This window comes from Carya illinoinensis, chromosome 5, assembly GCF_018687715.1.
Source record: "Carya illinoinensis cultivar Pawnee chromosome 5, C.illinoinensisPawnee_v1, whole genome shotgun sequence".
NCBI classification, from domain to species: Eukaryota; Viridiplantae; Streptophyta; class Magnoliopsida; order Fagales; family Juglandaceae; genus Carya; species Carya illinoinensis.
This window is the reverse complement of record NC_056756.1, coordinates 26971404-26990676: the sequence shown is the minus strand read 5'-3', so window position 1 is coordinate 26990676 and position 19273 is coordinate 26971404.

Below are 19273 nucleotides of genomic sequence, written 5' to 3'. Positions count from 1 at the left end.
TTTTTGTGGACAGGTTGGGCTAATGTGTCTTGAGCTGGCGTCACAATTATCCTTCAAAGTTATAGTGGTTATTTTAATTTTTTTTTAATAGTTAATAAAATGATAATTAATATAACTATATATATGTATATATTTTAAATAGTCGAGAATGTTAAAATAATGTTTAAAAAATTATTTTTAGTTTTTATTTTTCGTAATCGTCTCAACTATTACTTTTATTTTATATAAAAAAATTTTACAAAAAACCCTTACACTATATACTTCCATCTAACTTATTTGCGATTTATTATTTTTATCTTTCTATTTAAAGATATACATATTTAAATATTAATCAGGTGATATTAAAATGTACTGATTATTTTATATTTAAAATTTAAATTAACATTGTTTTCAATAAAATTTACTTTTTAACCAATCACATTAGATTGATACACATATTAGTACACAATTATGCTTGCAACTAGATTTTTCCTTAAAAAGTCAAGGGCAGAAAGCAAGGCAAGTCTAAAGGCAAATAAAATTTGAGAAACAAATTAAAAATTTAGGATTTTTTTTATATTTCTTCTTATATTTAAAAATATAAACAATTTCGTATTTTCCTATCTAATATTATTTGAAAAAAAATAATAATTATCCTCATATTATTATTCATAGTAATTCATAAAAATAAATCATAAATCATTGGACTAATAATATTTTCATTTTAAAGTAATATTAAAAGGATTAATAATACTTTTTATCCTTTAGAAAAATGGTAAGAACATCTTTTCATTTTCTAAGATTCCTATTGCAATTCCAAATTTGAAAAGAATAATAATATTATGTTTAAGTTAAAAAAAATGAAAATATTATCCTTAAATTTAAAAAATAATATTTTATTACTATAAGATATCGTTTTAAAAAAATAATTGTCTCCATATTATTTTTCATCATATTGAATCATATTGAATAACACTTTTTAAACTAAAATTATTTCTATTTGAAAAAAAAAATACATGATTCTTTTTTAAATTTCAAATTAAGAGTCTGGTTTTATATTTTATCATTTCAATAGCAATTATATCCATATAGTTTTCTGAGTTAATTAAAAAATATTATTTTTCTTTTTCAATTATAAGAAAATTATTATTATTATTATTATTATTATTATTATTATTATTATTATTATTTAATTGGTCTTATAACAAGTGGAGGAATGCATGTCCTATTATGGTTTCAATATAATGAGTTCTAAACATTTGATTAGTTATATGTTCAATAATTTTACATTTTCTATTTCCTTCATTTTTTTTCAAATATAATTATAATCATTTGTAAAATTTGTTATATGGATTTATGACCGTCTTTACATTTTTTTCATATATGTTGTTCTAATCCATATGCAGCTTAAAATTCATATTTATTATATAAAAATGCAATAACACTACGCTCCTACCTAGTGTGTTTGTGTGTGTATATACACACACACACACATACATATATATATATATATATGAAATTTCATGCCCCAATTTATAGTTTAATAAAAAAAAGTTCAAGAACCATTATAGTCGACCAAAGCAATAATCTCAAGCCTTATTTATTTTTACAGATGAAATAAGAAATGTGTAAATAATATTAAGATATTTGAGTTAAAATGAGATGATACGGTTTTCCAAAATGTGTCTTTGGATATATATACGTGAGATGAGATGGTTTAACTTCTGTTTTTTTTTTTTATTGTTTTTTTTTTTTAAATTTGATAAAGTTGTAGATTCCACCAATTATTGTGTAGGTTTTTAAATGATTGGGTAATAGTTATTAAAATATTTTTCATTAATTAATATCAATTATTAAATAAAATACCCATAAAATTATTTTTTTCCCAAAATTAAATTTTAGATTTTAAAATAATTTATATAATTCAATATTTCCAAGAAATTCAATTTATTTTGGGATGTTACTACAAAAAGCTTCCCTATGTTATTTTGGATGCCAGTTTATTTGTTCCATGAATTCTAATATTATCCATGGTCCCATCAAAAATTACCCACGTAGTAATTTTCATAAAAATATAGGCATGAAAATTCTCATTTTTCCTATTATTGAAAAACTATATAATAATTGCTTATAAATTGAGAATTCTAATAAACTATAGTTGAATCCCTGATTTTGTTAATTCGAAAATCCATCCTAGTAGAGACTTTTATATTGTTTTTATTAAATTCGAATTACACAATTTATTGCTCTTAGAAACTTTAATATTGGGGTATTTATTTAATTCGAATATTACAAATTTTCCATCAAATACTAATATTCAAAGCGCCAATCATACCAATATTAAATATTGGAAAATGTTTATATATTTCAATAAGAACTACACCATTACAATAAATAACTTAATTACATATATGCCCAGTTTTATTTACACATTCAATAACCACCCCTAATTGCCTACATAGGTATTGCAATCACATCTCTTATTACAGCCATAGCTTGGCCAGATTCAGTCATTATGTTTGGATGACGAGATGATCATGTTCCGTCACCAACCCCACACGCATTTTTAGAGAGTTGCATATTGCTCCATCTCTCCAATATCCAGTCATTGGAGTTACCATTCTAGTAAAATTATGCAGTATAGAACATGTTGTAACCATGAGTCCTTACCTCTCAACAGATTATGCAAGCACTGAGCTTAAAATTTTAAAGCGTTCTTTCAACACACAAAATGTGCATTCTATAACATTATGAATTGAGGAATGGTCATAATTAAAGTAGTCTTTATGCCCAAAATGAATGTTGACTATGACGATCACTCATGTGATACCTTTTTCTAGGATAGGGGCAGAAATCCCATAGTGCATATGAAAGCTTAATCAATTAGATAATAGTAACTTGAGTACATTTCATCCAAAACACATAGTTAATTATGAACAAAGGAAAAAAAATTTGCTTCAAAAATTTCTTATATGAAATAAATAATATTGGAAGTTTACCTACAGGAGGCCATGGAAATTGGGTGGCAAACTCAATGCATGGAGGAAGATGCGAGCATCATGCATTGTTCCCTCCCATTCAGTGTATACAAATGTAAGCTTCATATCGAAGTTATATATACACAATGCATTTTGAGCAATTCGCCCATACCGATTTCGATATGCCTCACATACTTCAGTTAGTACTACCACATTCACTATCGCACCAAGGCATCACTATCAAGTTAGAAATAAAATCGAACTTAAATAACTACCTTAGATATATTTTATTCTAGTTTCAATATTAGTCAAATCAATATTCTAGTTTCAATATTCTAGTTTTATTCGGTACCTAGACGAAGTAGTAGGCTCCTCTCTTTTAGAAAGGTGAGGTTTTCTCTCTAGTGTTCTGAGAACATAGAGATTTCTCTCTTGAACTTAGTTCGAAGAGGCTGTTTTTAGTAAGTCTAGTAGAGGGCAGGATTGTTACACAAGTGCTGGTTGTGTTACACAAGTGTTATTGGCTGAATTATTCATGGCAGAGGCACTATCGAACCTCTGTGCAGGTTTACGACTTACAGAGGAGGAAAAGCAGGTAATCCACGTTCCACTGGAGGAAGTTCTTTTATCTAATGAAAAGAGCAAGAGATGTCTGGCTGCCCTCGTAGTAGCTAATAAGGAGGTTAATAAAGGAGCTTTTCGGGCCACGATGTGTAAAGCATGGAAAGTGGAAGGACAAGTCTCTTTCAAGGACCTCGGCTCCAACAAAGTCCTGATAGAGTTTCAGGAAGCCTATGAGAAGGAAAGGGTCCTGGAAGGAAGGCCCTGGTCTTTTGACAGGTCCCTTGTGTGCCTGTTCAACTGTGAGGGGTGTTTGGCACCGAAGGAGTTTGTTTTTAAGTTTGAACCTTTCTGGCTACAACTGCACGATCTTCCCTTTGCAGGCATGAACAAAACTATGGGAGAGAAGGTTGGGGCGGCAGCGGGAGAGGTTCTTGCAGTAGATGTAGATGCAGGTGGCATGGCTTGGGGAAGCTATCTAAGAGTCAGAGTGCAACTGGACATTACAAAGCCCCTTATCCGTGGCAAAGTCCTGAGCATGGGAGGAAAAAGCTACTGGATACCTTTCAAGTACGAAAGGTTACCAATTTTCTGTTTTAAGTGTGGGGCAATCAAGCATGAAACACTGTCTTGCTCTAGACCTCACTCGGGTGGAAAACAACGGGAGGAAGCTGCCATGCAGTATGGATCATGGCTTAAAGCCAGTTCCCAACAGAGAACTTCAAAGTTTTTTGGCAAGAGAGGAGGTGAATTCGAGAATTCAGGCAGTTGGCGCCAAAACACATTTGAAGATAGTAGGTATGACAGAGATGGGACGGGACAGAATGACCATGGCAAACAGGCAGCAGATTTAGAGCAATCCGATATGGGGAGCTCTGACAACTACCAACTCAGTGGACTTTTACATGGCAAGAATAGCAAGTACAACTCCAACTCCCAGTCTGACTTTCCCAACACCCAGGCAAGTTGTGATAGCCTTGGAAATACACACGTGGCCAAAGAGGGTGCCATGGACCACGTGCACTCTAATTTAGTCCCACCCAACCAAGTCCTGGCTGCGAGACAAGAAGGCCTGCATAGTGCAAGTCCCCCCAGAGACATCCCTCAGGTCAGTTCTCCCTCTCAGAACTCTCCCATTAAACAAGTTAGAATGAGTCACCATAAAGGACCCACGTGGAAAAGAAGAGCTAGGAACCTGGGCCAAAAGGGAGCACAGGACCTCTCAAAGGTCCAGGAACCTCCTGATGTCCCCATGATTGAGATCAATGACAGTAAAAATAAGAAAAGGTCAGGCGAGGAATGGCATGGACTCATTATGACTAGAAGGAGAGCAAAGCAAGCTAAGATGGCAGTGGCTGGTGTCCAGCCCTGCCAATCCCCATGAAACACTTAGCTTGGAACTGCCGAGGGCTTGGGAACCCTCGGACAGTTCGTGAACTTCACCTCTTGGTGAAGGAGAAGAGCCCGGATGTGATTTTTCTGTGTGAAATTAAATGTAGAAGAGAAAGAATTGAGTCCATCAGGGACAGGCTTAATTTTGAATCCTGTTTTTCAGTGGATAGCAATGGTCGGAGTGGTGGTTTGGCCTTTATTTGGAAGAAAGACTTGGAGGCCGAGTTAGACTCATATTCACAACACCATATTTCCATCTCTGTTAAATCTGATATTATAAGAAATAAAATGATCTTAACTGGTTTTTATGGCCAACCTGCAACTGCAAAAAGAGGTGAAAGTTGGGACCTCCTGAGACTAATCCATACAAATATCAGCAATCCTTGGATGTGTGTAGGAGATTTTAATGAGATCCTCTTACAAGAAGAACAAATAGGCTCTAATGCTCGCCTCTTCCAACAAATGGAGGATTTCAGAGTGGCTCTAGCTGAATGTGGTTTGAATGATATTGGCTATATTGGCTCCAAGTATACCTGGTGTAATAAAAGGGAGGGCGAAGACTTCACTAAGTCTAGACTAGATAGAGCATTAGTAAATGAGGAGTGGCTTAACACCTCTGCTATTAACCAGACATATGTACTCCCAGGCCAATGCTCGGACCATAACCCTCTCTTGATAGTGTGTGAGAACCCTGTCCAAGAAGTTGTCCCAAAACAGAAGATTTTCAGGTATGAAGTAGCTTGGGAAAAGAGAAAGGGATGTAGTGAACTGGTGCAAGATGTGTGGAAACAGAATTTCTCTGAAAGGATAAAGATAACAGCTGTTAGGAAAGTGATGGATTTATGCAGAAACAAACTCAAGTCCTGGAGCAAAGAGGCATTTAGCAACCATAAGAAGCTTCTAACTCAAAAAAGAGAAGCTTTAAGACAACTACAAGAATCTGATCTAGGCCATCATAGTTGCCATATTAAATCTGCTCAGAGAGAATTAGATGGACTTTTGGAAGAGGAAGAGCTGAAATGGAGACAAAGAGCCAAGCAAAGGTGGTTGAAAGATGGGGATAGAAACACCAATTTCTTCCATAAATGTGCTACTCAAAGAAGACAAGTAAACTCTATAAAAAAGGTTGCCAATGAGGAGGGTGTGTTAGCTTATAATCAGGAACAAGTGGCCAAAACTTTCCACCTCTTCTACCAGAACCTTTTTACCACCTCAGAACCATCTAATATAGAAGCTGCTCTACAGTCCTTCCAGCCTTCAGTCAGTGAAGAAATGAATGCTTTATTGACTCGGGAGTTTACAAAAAATGAAGTGATCACAGCTGTTAAAGGCATGAACCCAATGGGATCTCCTGGCCCAAATGGCTTCCCAGCTGCCTTTTACCAAAATCATTGGGACACTGTAGGTAAGAAGGTCACAGAAGCAGTCCTTGAGGCCCTCAACCACAAAGCTCAATTAGGCCTATATAACTCTGATCCCAAAAAAGAAATCCCCTCAAGCAGTAATAGATTATAGACCCATCAGCCTATGCAATGTTTTATACAAGATCATCTCTAAAACAATTGCTAATAGGTTCAAACTCATCCTGCCTAGCATAATCTCCCCAACTCAGAGTGCTTTTGTTCCAGGGAGATTAATCTCAGATAATGTAGTTGTTGCCTATGAGCTGTTGCACACTATGCAAACCAGATTAAAAGGGAAGATGAATGGTTTTATGGCCTTAAAACTTGACATGAGTAAGGCCTATGACCGTGTGGAGTGGGCTTTTATGCAAAGAATCATGGAGAAGATGGTATTTGCTGACAGATGGATAAGCTTAGTGATGGAATGTGTATCTACTGTTAGTTACTCACTGCTAGTCAATGGATGCCCTCAGGAACCTTTCTCACCTTCTAGAGGAATCAGACAGGGAGACCCTCTATCTCCCTACCTCTTTATAATCAGCACGAAATTTTTAAGCCACAGCCTCAACCAAGCTGAAATGCAAGGCCTTGTTTCTGGGATCCCAGCAATCAGAGGGGGTCTACATGTTACTCACCTTCTATTTGCAGATGGTAGCCTGGTTTTCTGCAAGTCAAACCCAGCTGAGTGGAGTAGGCTACAGCAAGTCCTGAGCAAGTATGTACAAACCTCTGGTCAAAGATTGAACTTGGACAAAACCTCTATATTCTTCAGCAACAACACTAGGAGAGAGGTGCAACAAACCATCCTCCAACAAGCAGGTATTAGAGCCTCTAGTCCTTTTGATAAGTACTTGGGTTTACCATCCTATATTGGAAGACAAAAAACAAAAGCCTTCAGTTCACTGCTAGATAGAGTCAAATCAAAAATGGCAAATTGGAAGACTGGTGTGCTGTCCCAAGCTAGTAAAGAGACCCTGTTAAAGTCGGTATTGCAGTCAATCCCAACCTATAGCATGGGTATCTTTAAACTTCTCAAGTCTATTATAAGATGCCTCAATCAGTTGTTGCAGTCCTTTTGGTGGGGTCAGAAAGATAACAGGTCGAAAATACACTGGCTGAGCTGGCAAGCCCTTGGAAAACCAAAGAAAAAAGGGGGTCTAGGCTTTAGGGGTTTTGAGTGTTTTAATCTTGCTTTATTGGCCAAGCAAGGATGGAGGATTATCAAAAATCCATCATCTCTTGTAGCTCAGATCCTAAAGGCTAAATACTATCTGAATTCAAAGTTCCTCTCAGTCAAATCAAAGGCTAGTGACTCATTTGTTTGGAGGAGCTTCCTCTCAGCAAGATCAGTTCTAAAGGAGGGACTCATGTGGAGGCTAGGGAATGGACAGAAGGTGAAGATTTGGCAGGATAAATGGCTACCATGCCCCTCAACCTATAGAGTGCAATCTCATATTTCCATCCTCAATGCCGATACAACAGTTTCTGAACTTATTAACCGGAATACAATGCAATGGGATCTACCTCTCATCCAAGCTATTTTTTCATAAACTGAGGCAAGCTCAATTTGCAAGTTGACCCTTAGCCCATGTAGGAACCAAGATGTTTTGACCTGGAGATGCTCAAGAAATGGGAGGTTCACATGAGAAGTGCTTACCACTTACAAATCTCCATCAGAGAAGACAGCAAAGGCCAACCCTCAGAAAAACAGTGCTCTTCAGGCTTCTGGAACAAGATATGGGGCCTCCAAGCTCCTCAAGCCACCAAAGCCTTCCTGTGGAGGGCTGTAAGGGAGTCCCTAGCTACGAATTTGAATCTGTTTAAGAGAAAGGTGTTGAAGTCCCCTTCATGTCCAATTTGCCTCAGGTATCCTGAATCAGTCTCACATGCTCTCTGGACCTGTGCAGCAGCTGAAGACGTGTGGTCAATTTGTTCAAGAAAGGTTCAGAAGCTGGATGTTCTGAATGGATCCTTCAAAGAAATCCTAGTGCCACTATGGAACCAGCTGTCCAAGAGAGAACTTACAGAAATTGCAGTAACAGCTAAGGCAGTTTGGCAGAGGAGAAACACCTGGATCTTTGAGGATAAGTTTCAATCCCCTTCTCAGGTGTCAAAGCAGGTTCATGCTGAGATGGTAGCCATTGATTCTTGGGTGGAAAGTGGGGTAAAGCAGGTTAGGCACCAGGTGGTATCTGAGTCTAAATGGTCTGCTCCTCCACCAGCTTTCTTCAAAGCCAACTGGGATGCAGCCATTGATAAAGGTAGTTCCAAAGTTGGGATTGGGGTGATTGTAAGAGACTCAAAAGGCTTAGTCACGGCCTCTCTATGTTCTTCTATTACTCTAACTCCTGACCCTTTGCTTGGGGAAGCGGCAGCAGCACTAAGAGCCACCACCTTGTGTGCTGAACTGGGTTTAACTCATATTGTCTTAGAAGGTGATGCTCTTAATGTGGTTCAAGCTGTCCAAGGCGTGGAGGAAAATTGGAGGGCTGTTGGTATGGTTATTAGAGATGTCAAGTCCTTGTTGTCAGGTTTTCAAGAGTGGTCAATTCATCATGTTCCTAGAGAGTTGAATGTAATTGCTCATACTCTAGCAAAGTATGCTCTGATTTGTTCAGAGGATTGTATCCTTCTGGAGGATTACCCTCCATGTATCCAACATTTATTCTAATGAAATGCAGATGATCCTTTCAAAAAAAAAAAGTTACTGATTTTTTTAAATAATGGAAAATTTCTTACCTCAAACTAAGGAAAATTTCAAGGGTTGCTTGCAATATAGGGATGTACCCTACCTATGTATGTTGGCGCCATTATATGTCTCTCAAGCTTACATAGAGCCCTTATCACTGTCCTCACATGGCGATTTATTATTTGGCTTGAATGTTAAAATTAGTCTCCTACAATGTGTTGTCCTTCTGCATGGCCCACCAAAAGGCAAAACATGGTTATTAATTCCTACACAGTCATCGATCATCTAGAATCAATCAACAAGTGATTTCGTGTAACAACGAGCATAATGCACAAAATATACCAACCTCCAGTCATAACAATCCTTACAATTTTGGGGATGTCTAGTCAAAATTCCTATTGTTGAGGGGATTTTTCCCAAGGCCTCAGGACTAGGAGGCTCGACCCAGATCAGGCGTCAGAGGGTGTCCCCCACACCCCAAAGGTCCCGAAAAGCCAGGCCTAGGCCCATAGAGCCCTTCAGCAACCTGACTGACGCAACCTGTGTAAGTCAGGCATGAGGATCCAGGTTGGGAGATGGGATTCTACGCAGGGAGCAGGGACTAGAGGGGATTGGACTTTAAAGCAATACCAGGGGATCAAGCAGTATTAAATGCACTCATCAAGAAATCACGCCATATTAATTACTTAATCCAGAGGGCCACACCGCATTAAAGAAGGCATGGGGGAGGGGACTCCCAACTTGTAACAAAAATTTAGCATTTTTGAAAAAACATACATTTGTCATCATTCATATCTTAGTTTCTAGAACATATTATATCATATCGCACGATTCACATCATGGGATCCATAACATATCATATAGATATGTGGCCTTGTTCTTATAACATATGTGGATACATCATGGCTCCCCTATACACCATGTGTTCCTACTAGTTATCACACCATCATCGGTCCTTGCACCGTAATGACTACATCTTAAATATAACTTAACTTATTAACTTAACAATACTTTATCAGGTTAAATGTTTTATGCACCCACTAGCGTTAGGCCCTACCCCGCTTCGAAATTCTTTAAAAAGAATCTATTTGAGGCACATCGACAGTTCTTTATTTACCCAGAAGTTACCACTCCATTCTTAAACACTGCAAAGTAAACAGAGAAGTTCTACTAAGATATTCTCCCGCCCTAGCATTTTGGGTTATGATAAAACTTTTTAAAATATCATTTCATTCCCCCCTTTTTGTTCTTGAAAACATTTTTATTTGAAATCACTCTTCCCAAACACGTGACATGAGACTTAAGACATGTGTGCTAAGACTTGACATATGCCATATGAGATACCATGCATGAAATAACCAAGCATAACATGTTTAATTCATAGCATGATAACATAAAACTTATAAGATAATAAAACACAAACATGGAACTAGGTAAATTAGCCTTGGCCGAAACATATATGCACAAGAACATAAAACATCATCACTTAAATATACTCCAACGTCATCTAAAATGCTTAGAAATCATAGCATAGTAAAAAAAGACATAAAATCATAGCATTTAATCAAGATATGAGTCACTCAAAGTAGGGTAAAGCAGAATCATCAAAGGCATTAAAATAGCAACATCATTTTCCTTAAAACCGAAACATGCAAGAGATCTTATTACCATTTTTCATCACATACAGATTCACATTAGTCATTCAATAATCATATTCTAAGTTTATAAGAGTATTCAATCAAACAAACAAAAATAGCAACCAAAGAAATAGAAACAAATAAAAAATTTACACAAATGTATACATGCATTAACCAAAAGTAAGTTGAGTGTATACTTACACAAATCCACGTAGAGTAACAAATAGCAAGTTTTAAATTGAAGTATAACTAATTAGAATGAGGATCCCAAAAATCCTAATCTGTGAGGCTTGATTGTGTGTGATTGCTAAGGCTACCACTAGAGTTTAAACGCCAATAGGCCATTCGACTTCTAGGGTTTTTTAGTCAAGAAATCTTTCATTTTTCTTGTGTTCTTCTCCGTAACTCAAAATAGAGTGAAAAGATAAGTAGTTGGCCGAATAAATGAAGGATTTGGACTGTTCATCATTCAGCTTAGACCAAACCCTAGGAAACCCTAGTTGGTTCCTTAAGAACAAGTGTGAGATCGTGAGTGCCGAACCTATTAGAGATTCTCATCTCCATGAGTTGAAAGTATGTTGTGTGTGGGTGTGTGTGTGAATCAAGAAAGAAATGTCTCATCATGTCTCCTCTTTGCTAAGCCGAAGTCTCCTCTTGAAAGTAGTTTCCCTTATTTGGTCTGAAAGAAATTGTGAGAAAGTGAGAAATCATTTTGAGTGTTTGTGTGAGAGAATATGAAGAGTGTGAGAACATGAGAGGTCCCAAAATGGAAAAAGAAAAGCCCTTGTGCGTGTGGCTCTTCCCCCTTTACATAGAACTCTCCCACAAAACCCTATTGGTCACTTGAGACCCAATGCATTAATGATAAATGGCTTGCCCCACTTCCTTCCCCTTTGGTCGTCCATGCCTCTTGAGTTCTCATCATAAGACTAACTTGGGAATGACCATGGCTTGGGGTGGCATGTGGGGTTCCTCCCCTCTTGGCTGAATGCCTCAAATGCCCTTCTTATATGCTTCTAAGTGCAATGAACCTTAGGCAACTAAGTAAAATCATCCACTAGTCTCTTCCTCTTTCAAAATGAGGTGTTGCATGGACGCCACATGACTTAGGTGTGTGGTGTCTTCTAGACGCCTCCCCTCTCTCTCTCTCTCTCTCTTCTCCCTAAAGATCTTTTCTCTTTCATGCACGTTCCCTAGGTGACCTTTTCACTTCCCTATGCTTCCTTAAAATCCTAATAGGACATGTGGCATGTGAATGGGAGTGGTGACCAAAAAAGTGAAGGTAGGTTTGCTCTTTCACATAGTTGTCTCCTCTCAAATCTTTTAGAAGATCTTAGCATGGTTGAAAAGTGTCACATTCTTAAGAAAAACCCTATGATAGGCATGTGGGATGGAAAACCAAACCATCCTTCTTGTCTCTTGGCTTTCCCTACTAATCCTTTTTGGAAATTCCCTTGGTCTTCCCTAGACGCCATTTCCCTATGCATTTCTCTTTTGGAAATTGAAAGGGTGCCAAACTAGAAGGTGCTAGGTGTGTGGGAGAGCTTGGCCAAGTGCCTCTTTGCTATCCCTATGCATCTCATCATTTCACTCTTTTAGAATCATCCTTGCATGAGTGACAAATGGCAATACTACTAGAGTTAGGCGTGCAAGCCTTCCCTTGGGCTTCCCAATACTCTCTCTCTCCCCTTTGGCCCATTATCAAAACTAGATACAGTTAGGATTTGAATCTTGGGCTAAAGTCTAATTGGGCTTGGGTTTTTCTTATGGGCTGAATTACACTAAGGGTTTTAGGGCTAAAATTCACAATTAATCTTCTAAGGCCTATTCTTCCCTTAAATCACTAGGACCCTCAATTACTAAGGCTAAAAAAATAAACTATGGCTCATGCTTCACCATATCGGGTTATCACATTATCCGAAGAAAACAATCTCCAAGGAAACTTCATACGCAAAGCACGTTGCATTTCTAAAAAATCTCTAACCACAACTCCACCTTCAATTGTTGGTTTACATAATTTATTCCATGATAACCATTTTTTTTTTTGGCTTATCCTCTCCATCTCCCCAAAAAAATTGTTGATAAATACCATTAAACTTTTTCAAAACCAACTTCGGAATATTAAGCACAGCCAATAAATGAATTGCCATGCTAGAAAGAACATGATGAAGAAGAATTAATTTCCCACCTTGAGACAAAAGCTTCATTTTCCATCCTGCTACTTTTTTCTAAAACGTATTCACCAATGGATCCAAAATCTGAGCCGTAAGCCTCCCTACTACAAGTGGAGCACCTAAATACCACCCGTAAGCTGCAACAAGCTTGATGGTCTAGCCGACCCAAGCCTTTTAGACATAAAAAGAGTTGATTTTCAACATTAATTTGCTAACCAGACCATTGCCCATACAATTCTAGAGTCTTCAACAATTGTTTCATAAACCTTCTATCATCATTAGAAAAAGTAAGTAAATCATCTACATAAAGTAAATGTGCCACTCTAAGATGATAAAACCGGCCAATACATGCATCTTCAAACATTTTCCTCAATAGACGAGATAAAATTTCTTCCATAATAGTAAATAAGTAAAGAGATAGTAGATCTCCTTGACACAGTCCTCTAGAAGGCTTGAAGAAACCTTCACAAGTTCCATACATCATTATAGAAAACCAATGAGACTTGATACAATTTTATACAAGCCCACATAATTTTTTTAGAAAACCCAACCACTTTCAAGACATTGAGAAGAAATTCTCAATCCATTCAATCATATGCTTTTGCCATATTGATATTCACTATCACATTTCCCCCTACTGACTTCTTATGAATCGATTGAACCTTCTTGAGCAAGAGAAATATTATCAAAAATACTTCTTCCCAAAATAAATGCTCCCTACTCCGGAGAGACAATCCGATCTAGAAAACCCATCATACGAGCCACCAAAATTTTTGATGAAATTTTATAGGCCACTGAGCAAAGGCTAATCGGCCTAAACTTATCAAAACTCCTTGGTTCTTGGACTTTAGGAATCAAAACAATGAATGAAGAAGAATAAAACCGTGGCAAAGAACTACCTCCAAAAAAATCTCTTACCGCTTCAACCACATCATCTTTGACAATATCCCAGCAAGATAAATAAAAAGCCACTCCAAACCCATCAGGACTTGAACCATTCTGTTTCAGAATCAAAAGAATGGCACTCTTGACTTCCACTTCCGATGGCTCCCTACACAAGTCCTAATCAGCAATTTCTTTTCCGAAAAGCTGAGATACATCTGCCCTCTTAAAAGCACCTACACCATTCAAAAAATCATAAAAATAATTAACAGCCCCCTCATGAACCTCCTTCGGCATACTGAGTTGTACACCATCATGCAAAGACATTGCTACAACTCCCAATTGTTTCCTCCTCGTATTCGCAAAAGCATGGATGAATTTAGAGTTTTGATCACCCTCCACCAACCATTTTTTTCGACAGTCTGAGCAGGTATAATCTCTTCATTTTCCTCCTAAAACCAAAGTTACACTTCAGTCGCAAGAAATTCAACTTCAAGATCAAAATATGACCCTTCTTGCAACCCGAATTACACCTGCTCCAGTCTCTCTTCTAAACTTTTAATATTGTTTTGCACGTGTACAAAGACCCTCAAATTCCAACCTTTTAAGACCATTTTAGTACGCTTCAATTTATTGGCCAACTTATAAAGCCTCAAACCCAACACAAGTTCTCTCTAAGCACCAGCAACACACTCCTGAAAATAGTGATGTTGACACCATATATTATGAAACCGGAGAGGAGAACCATATCACATCAATCTTCTATCCATAGACAACAATAATGAGCAATGATTAGACAACTTCCTAGGAAGAATTTACATTGCAGTAGACGGAAATCTACCTAGAAAAACCAAATTCATAACAACTCTATTCAACCGCACCCAACTCCTTGAGTTTCCTTCCTGACCATTGCACCAAGACATACGACGCCCACTAGAAGGGAGCTCCATCAAACCACACTACTCAAGACATTCACCAAAATCCCTCATAGACACCATAGAATGAGGATTACAATCAACCCTCTCGTCATCATTTCTAATAGAATTAAAATCACCAACCACAACCAAGGATGCTCATCAGATTGCACCCTTACTAAATCCCCCCAAAGCTCTCTTCTTTCTACATAAGAACATTTTGCATAGACAAAAGAAATAAGAACATGCTGGGTTCCTTCTAAAAACCACCCAATTAACATTTGATCAGACATATCCAACCAATCTACCACAAAAACATCCTGCCAAAAAACCCATAATTTACCTCTGAAAACCTCATTTGAATAGAAATTAGGAAATCCCAACCCACTTGCAAGTTTTGACATTCTTTCCTCTCTAGCAAAAGGTTCTAAAATAGCTAAAATAGACACAACATACTTACACATCAAACTCTTCAATCTTTTCACTCACTTTCGAAACTAGAAGATCACCAATCATAAATTAAATTTTGAGGGCCTAGACAAGACCCGTTGTGACTATCTCACTGCACTTCCTCTTTGTGACTTCCATCTACTATTTTTTCCCTTAACTTCCACCTTTGAGCCATATCCCTTTTCTTTCAAAAATCCCTTAATTTCCTTTTCATGATCTGATAAATGTTGAGTCTCATCAAGAATCTCATCCTCAACATTTTTTGCTTCACAACTTTCACTAACTATCAATTCAGCAGCCACATCCAATCTTCCCCTCATCCCATCAATACCCCGATTCCCTGCACTAAGAACCAACTACAAAAGGAGGTGCACAACCTTTCTGCATGGAAATAACATCACGACACTCAATTGGCCTAATTTTCTCAACACTTCCCTATTCCACGATCTCCAAGCCTACACCCTCAATCAATAAACCCCTCCCCTACTATTTCCTGCAAACCCTCCTGACCACTCCTCTCCATATTCTGGAACATCTCCACATGTTGATCCACATCTACTCTCTACACTCCATCCTCTACTAGGCCATCACTCCTATCATGTTCCACAACACACTGCCCCAACTTTTGAGCCTGAACATCCCTTATCTTTTGATCATCATTAAACAAAGGCTGATTTTTTCCCATAATCACTTGTTGAACCATCCCACCTTTATACCTCCACGCCTTCGATTTTCCAGAGTTCATAGCACCTCAACCCTTAATCTTCGAGCTATTTGTAAGAGCTACACAACAAATTACAACCGTATGACCCTGCCTTCTACACTTACTGCAATAGAACCCCAACCTCTCATATTTCACCTCTTGCCAAATTTTCTTATTATCCACTACAATTGGGAAACCTTGAATCGGCTCCTCCAACAAATCCACCTCTACACAAATCCTCGCACCTGTCGCCCTAGTATGATTCAATGTTGCATTATTAGTATTAAGATACTAACCAAAATGATTGGCAAGAATTTGAAGCCAATCCTACCAAAAAAGATGCATAAAAAATGCAGGCAAGAAAATCCATTGCTCCACCATCGTAGGCTCTGTTTTCACATCAAAATCCTTGGACCAACAATAAATTCTGAAGCTACACCCATCAATCACCCTACCCTCTCTAGCCCATCCATGCACAAAATCCCTTTCACTCTTCATCTGAACCAACACATGATGATCATCCATAAAGCACAACATCGAAATTTCCAACAGATCCCATGTCTTCACAATTGAAAGCTTAATAATATTAATGGAGGGCCTAACTCGAAGAAACTTCAAAACCAGAGCAAACATGAATTCCTCAACTGCTTTAGACATTTCTACTTCAGTGAAAATAAAACCAAGGTCACCATCTACATCTACTGGCTTTCTCATCACCATCTCGAAACTAGACCCTAAATTCATCTTTGACAAAGCCTGAACATAAGACTTCTAAGTCCCCCCCTAAGCATCGCCCTATAGACCGACCGCACCACCACCACTACTAGAAGACCCAGCCATCAACGACCCCACTAACGCTTGTGGTGCTAGAGGGGTAAGGGCACTACCATGAAGGCAAGACCCTAGGCGAATTCGAAAAAAAGCATAAAAACAGAATGCTCTGTGAATTTCAGAGCCAATACATTTGTTAAAGGCTTGCTTGCATATTCTATGACATGTACATATATAGCATGCTTTTATGTGAAAATGACATTTATATGCAATATGCTAAAAATGGTGAAAATATCACTTCATGTAAGTATGCACTCAATGTATAATATAATATTTTATGCTCAAAATGACAATTATAACATAAATGTGACATTTATCAATAAATCATAAATAATTCATCAAGGTGTAAGTTAGAAGCTAACTTACAAACTTTCTGAATTTAAAAGATCGTAGCAGCTAAAATGAAATTCGTATGAAGTTAGAATTCATACTACTATGGAAATATTTCATAATCAAAAGGCTTAAAAAATGGGTATTTACAAAAATATCCCTAAACTCCTAAAAATTGCAACTAAGGCCCTAAATTTTTCACTATTTGCAAACGAACCTCAAATTTAACCAAACTTTATGGACCTCATATTTTTCATATATTAAATCCATCTATACCTTTGGAATTGTAAAATTCAAAGTGGAAATATCTTAAATACACAACCCGTGGCATTCACCCAAGAACAAAATTCTTGGGTGAAAAAGTTGATCCAAACACTTAATCATTGCTAAAAACCTTGATCTTCACTAATCCTTCATTAATCAAGCATGATGCTCATAACCTAAATCATAAAGGCATACTTCCTAAATTCACCCAAAACATGCATTTTCATTCTTATCCCAATCACAAGGCTTTCTAGATGCTTAATGATCAACCCTAGGTGAATAAAGTAAAACTTCATGCCTTCATAACTTAATTAAAAACCATACATGCTTGATGATCAACACCAGTTAGAATCAAAACTTATCATGGCATGCTTCTAATTTCAAAATTAAACCTTCAATGATCATTCTAATATATTAATAAATCATATCATAAAATGCTAAGACATGCCATAACCAAAATTTTCACTAAAAACAATTTAAACTCTTAAATCATCCTTAATGAATTAGGTTTTGAATTAAGCATGGTAACCTTATCTAAACTTAACCAAAACTTATTCTAACACGTGAAAACAAAACTTGACATGTAAACTAAGATCTATGGCAAGAAAACTCACAAATTTCATGACCCATTCAAGCTTCCAACACATGAACACCAAGAACTTCAATAACATTCAAGCTCACACACACACCTTTCAGTTTCTCTCAAGAACTAAGGAGGAGATGGCTCACAGATGCTCAAGAGGAGCTAGAGTTAAGGTGTGGAGGAAATGAGGGGGTGGAGGGGCTTTTTATAGACAACCAAAGGGGAGGGGATGGTGGCCTAAGCCCTTGGGATTGGGTGGTTTGGGTGGTGGTGTAAAGTGTAGGAAATTCTTGCTTTGCCTCCATTAGCTTGTGTCACCTTGTGTAGGAGGAATAGTGACCTAAAATCACCATGACTTTATCAAGTCAAGTGCTACATAGAACCTAAAGAAGCTGGTCTGGTCGTGGTGCAAAAGAAAAGAAGGAAAAACACACAACCATCATACATGAGCAAATGGATTCAAAGGGTGGTTTCCTTGGGCAGTTTTGATCATGGCATTTGACATCACCCTCATATCCTTATTTCCTGGTTGCTTTGAGTAGGTCATAAGCCATAATTTAAAGGCTTTTCAGGTGAGGGAAAGGTTCACGGTTGGCTGCCTTGTGATCATGAAGTGGCAATGCAAATGGAAGGAGTGAAGGGAAGGGGGTTGCCGAAATGGAGGTGACTAGAATGATGCCTTCGGTTTGTATTTTCTTTGGCTAGGAAAAATGATTCAAAAGCTCATAATGAACATGAGAACCTCTTGAGGATTGGGTGGTGTTGGAGATGGCATGGGGTAGTGGCTCCGCCAAGGGCAGAAGAGAGGTTGAAACTCAATCAACTTGGTTTCCATCCAATTAGTACCTAAGGTGTAATTCGATTTTGGTGTTTTGGTTTGGTTCTTGAAACCAAACTCGTCCAAGGCTTGGTCTGGGTTTAAAGGGATCTCATGAGATGTTTAAGGACCATAGTTCCCTTGAGAAAAAGGCACAAAAAGATTGGGTTTAAGGGAAAAATAGTCCATTGCACACAAAGGGCACACATGAGTGACGATTGGTGTAGTTTGGGGTTTGCTATGTCATTTCCTTTAATGACGTGTGGAGGATTATCTAGGGTCCTAATATGATATAAGAATGATGCATTTAAATAATGAAAAAATAGAATTCCATATAAAAAAGACTATAAAGATTAAGAAACAAAATTAAGCTCAAAACAATGTTTAAAGACTACTAATCATGGGTAAGTTGATTAATAGTCCTCTCCAAATTTCAAAACTTAATTTGGGTTCAAAGAATTATGTAGGGTATTCTATGGGTTTGAGGAAACTCATGGTATGGTGTATTGGGCTTCAACTTGAAGGGTGAAGAGAATCAAAACAAGGCATTGAGCCTTGTTAAGCTTAAACGGGCCATGAGTGTGAGTGGAGAGGAGATGTTATTGGGCTAAGTGTGGGTTGATAAGAGGCATTTGTTTACAGATTTTGAGGGATTAAGAGAAGCTTTAAGATCTATAAAGATGGGA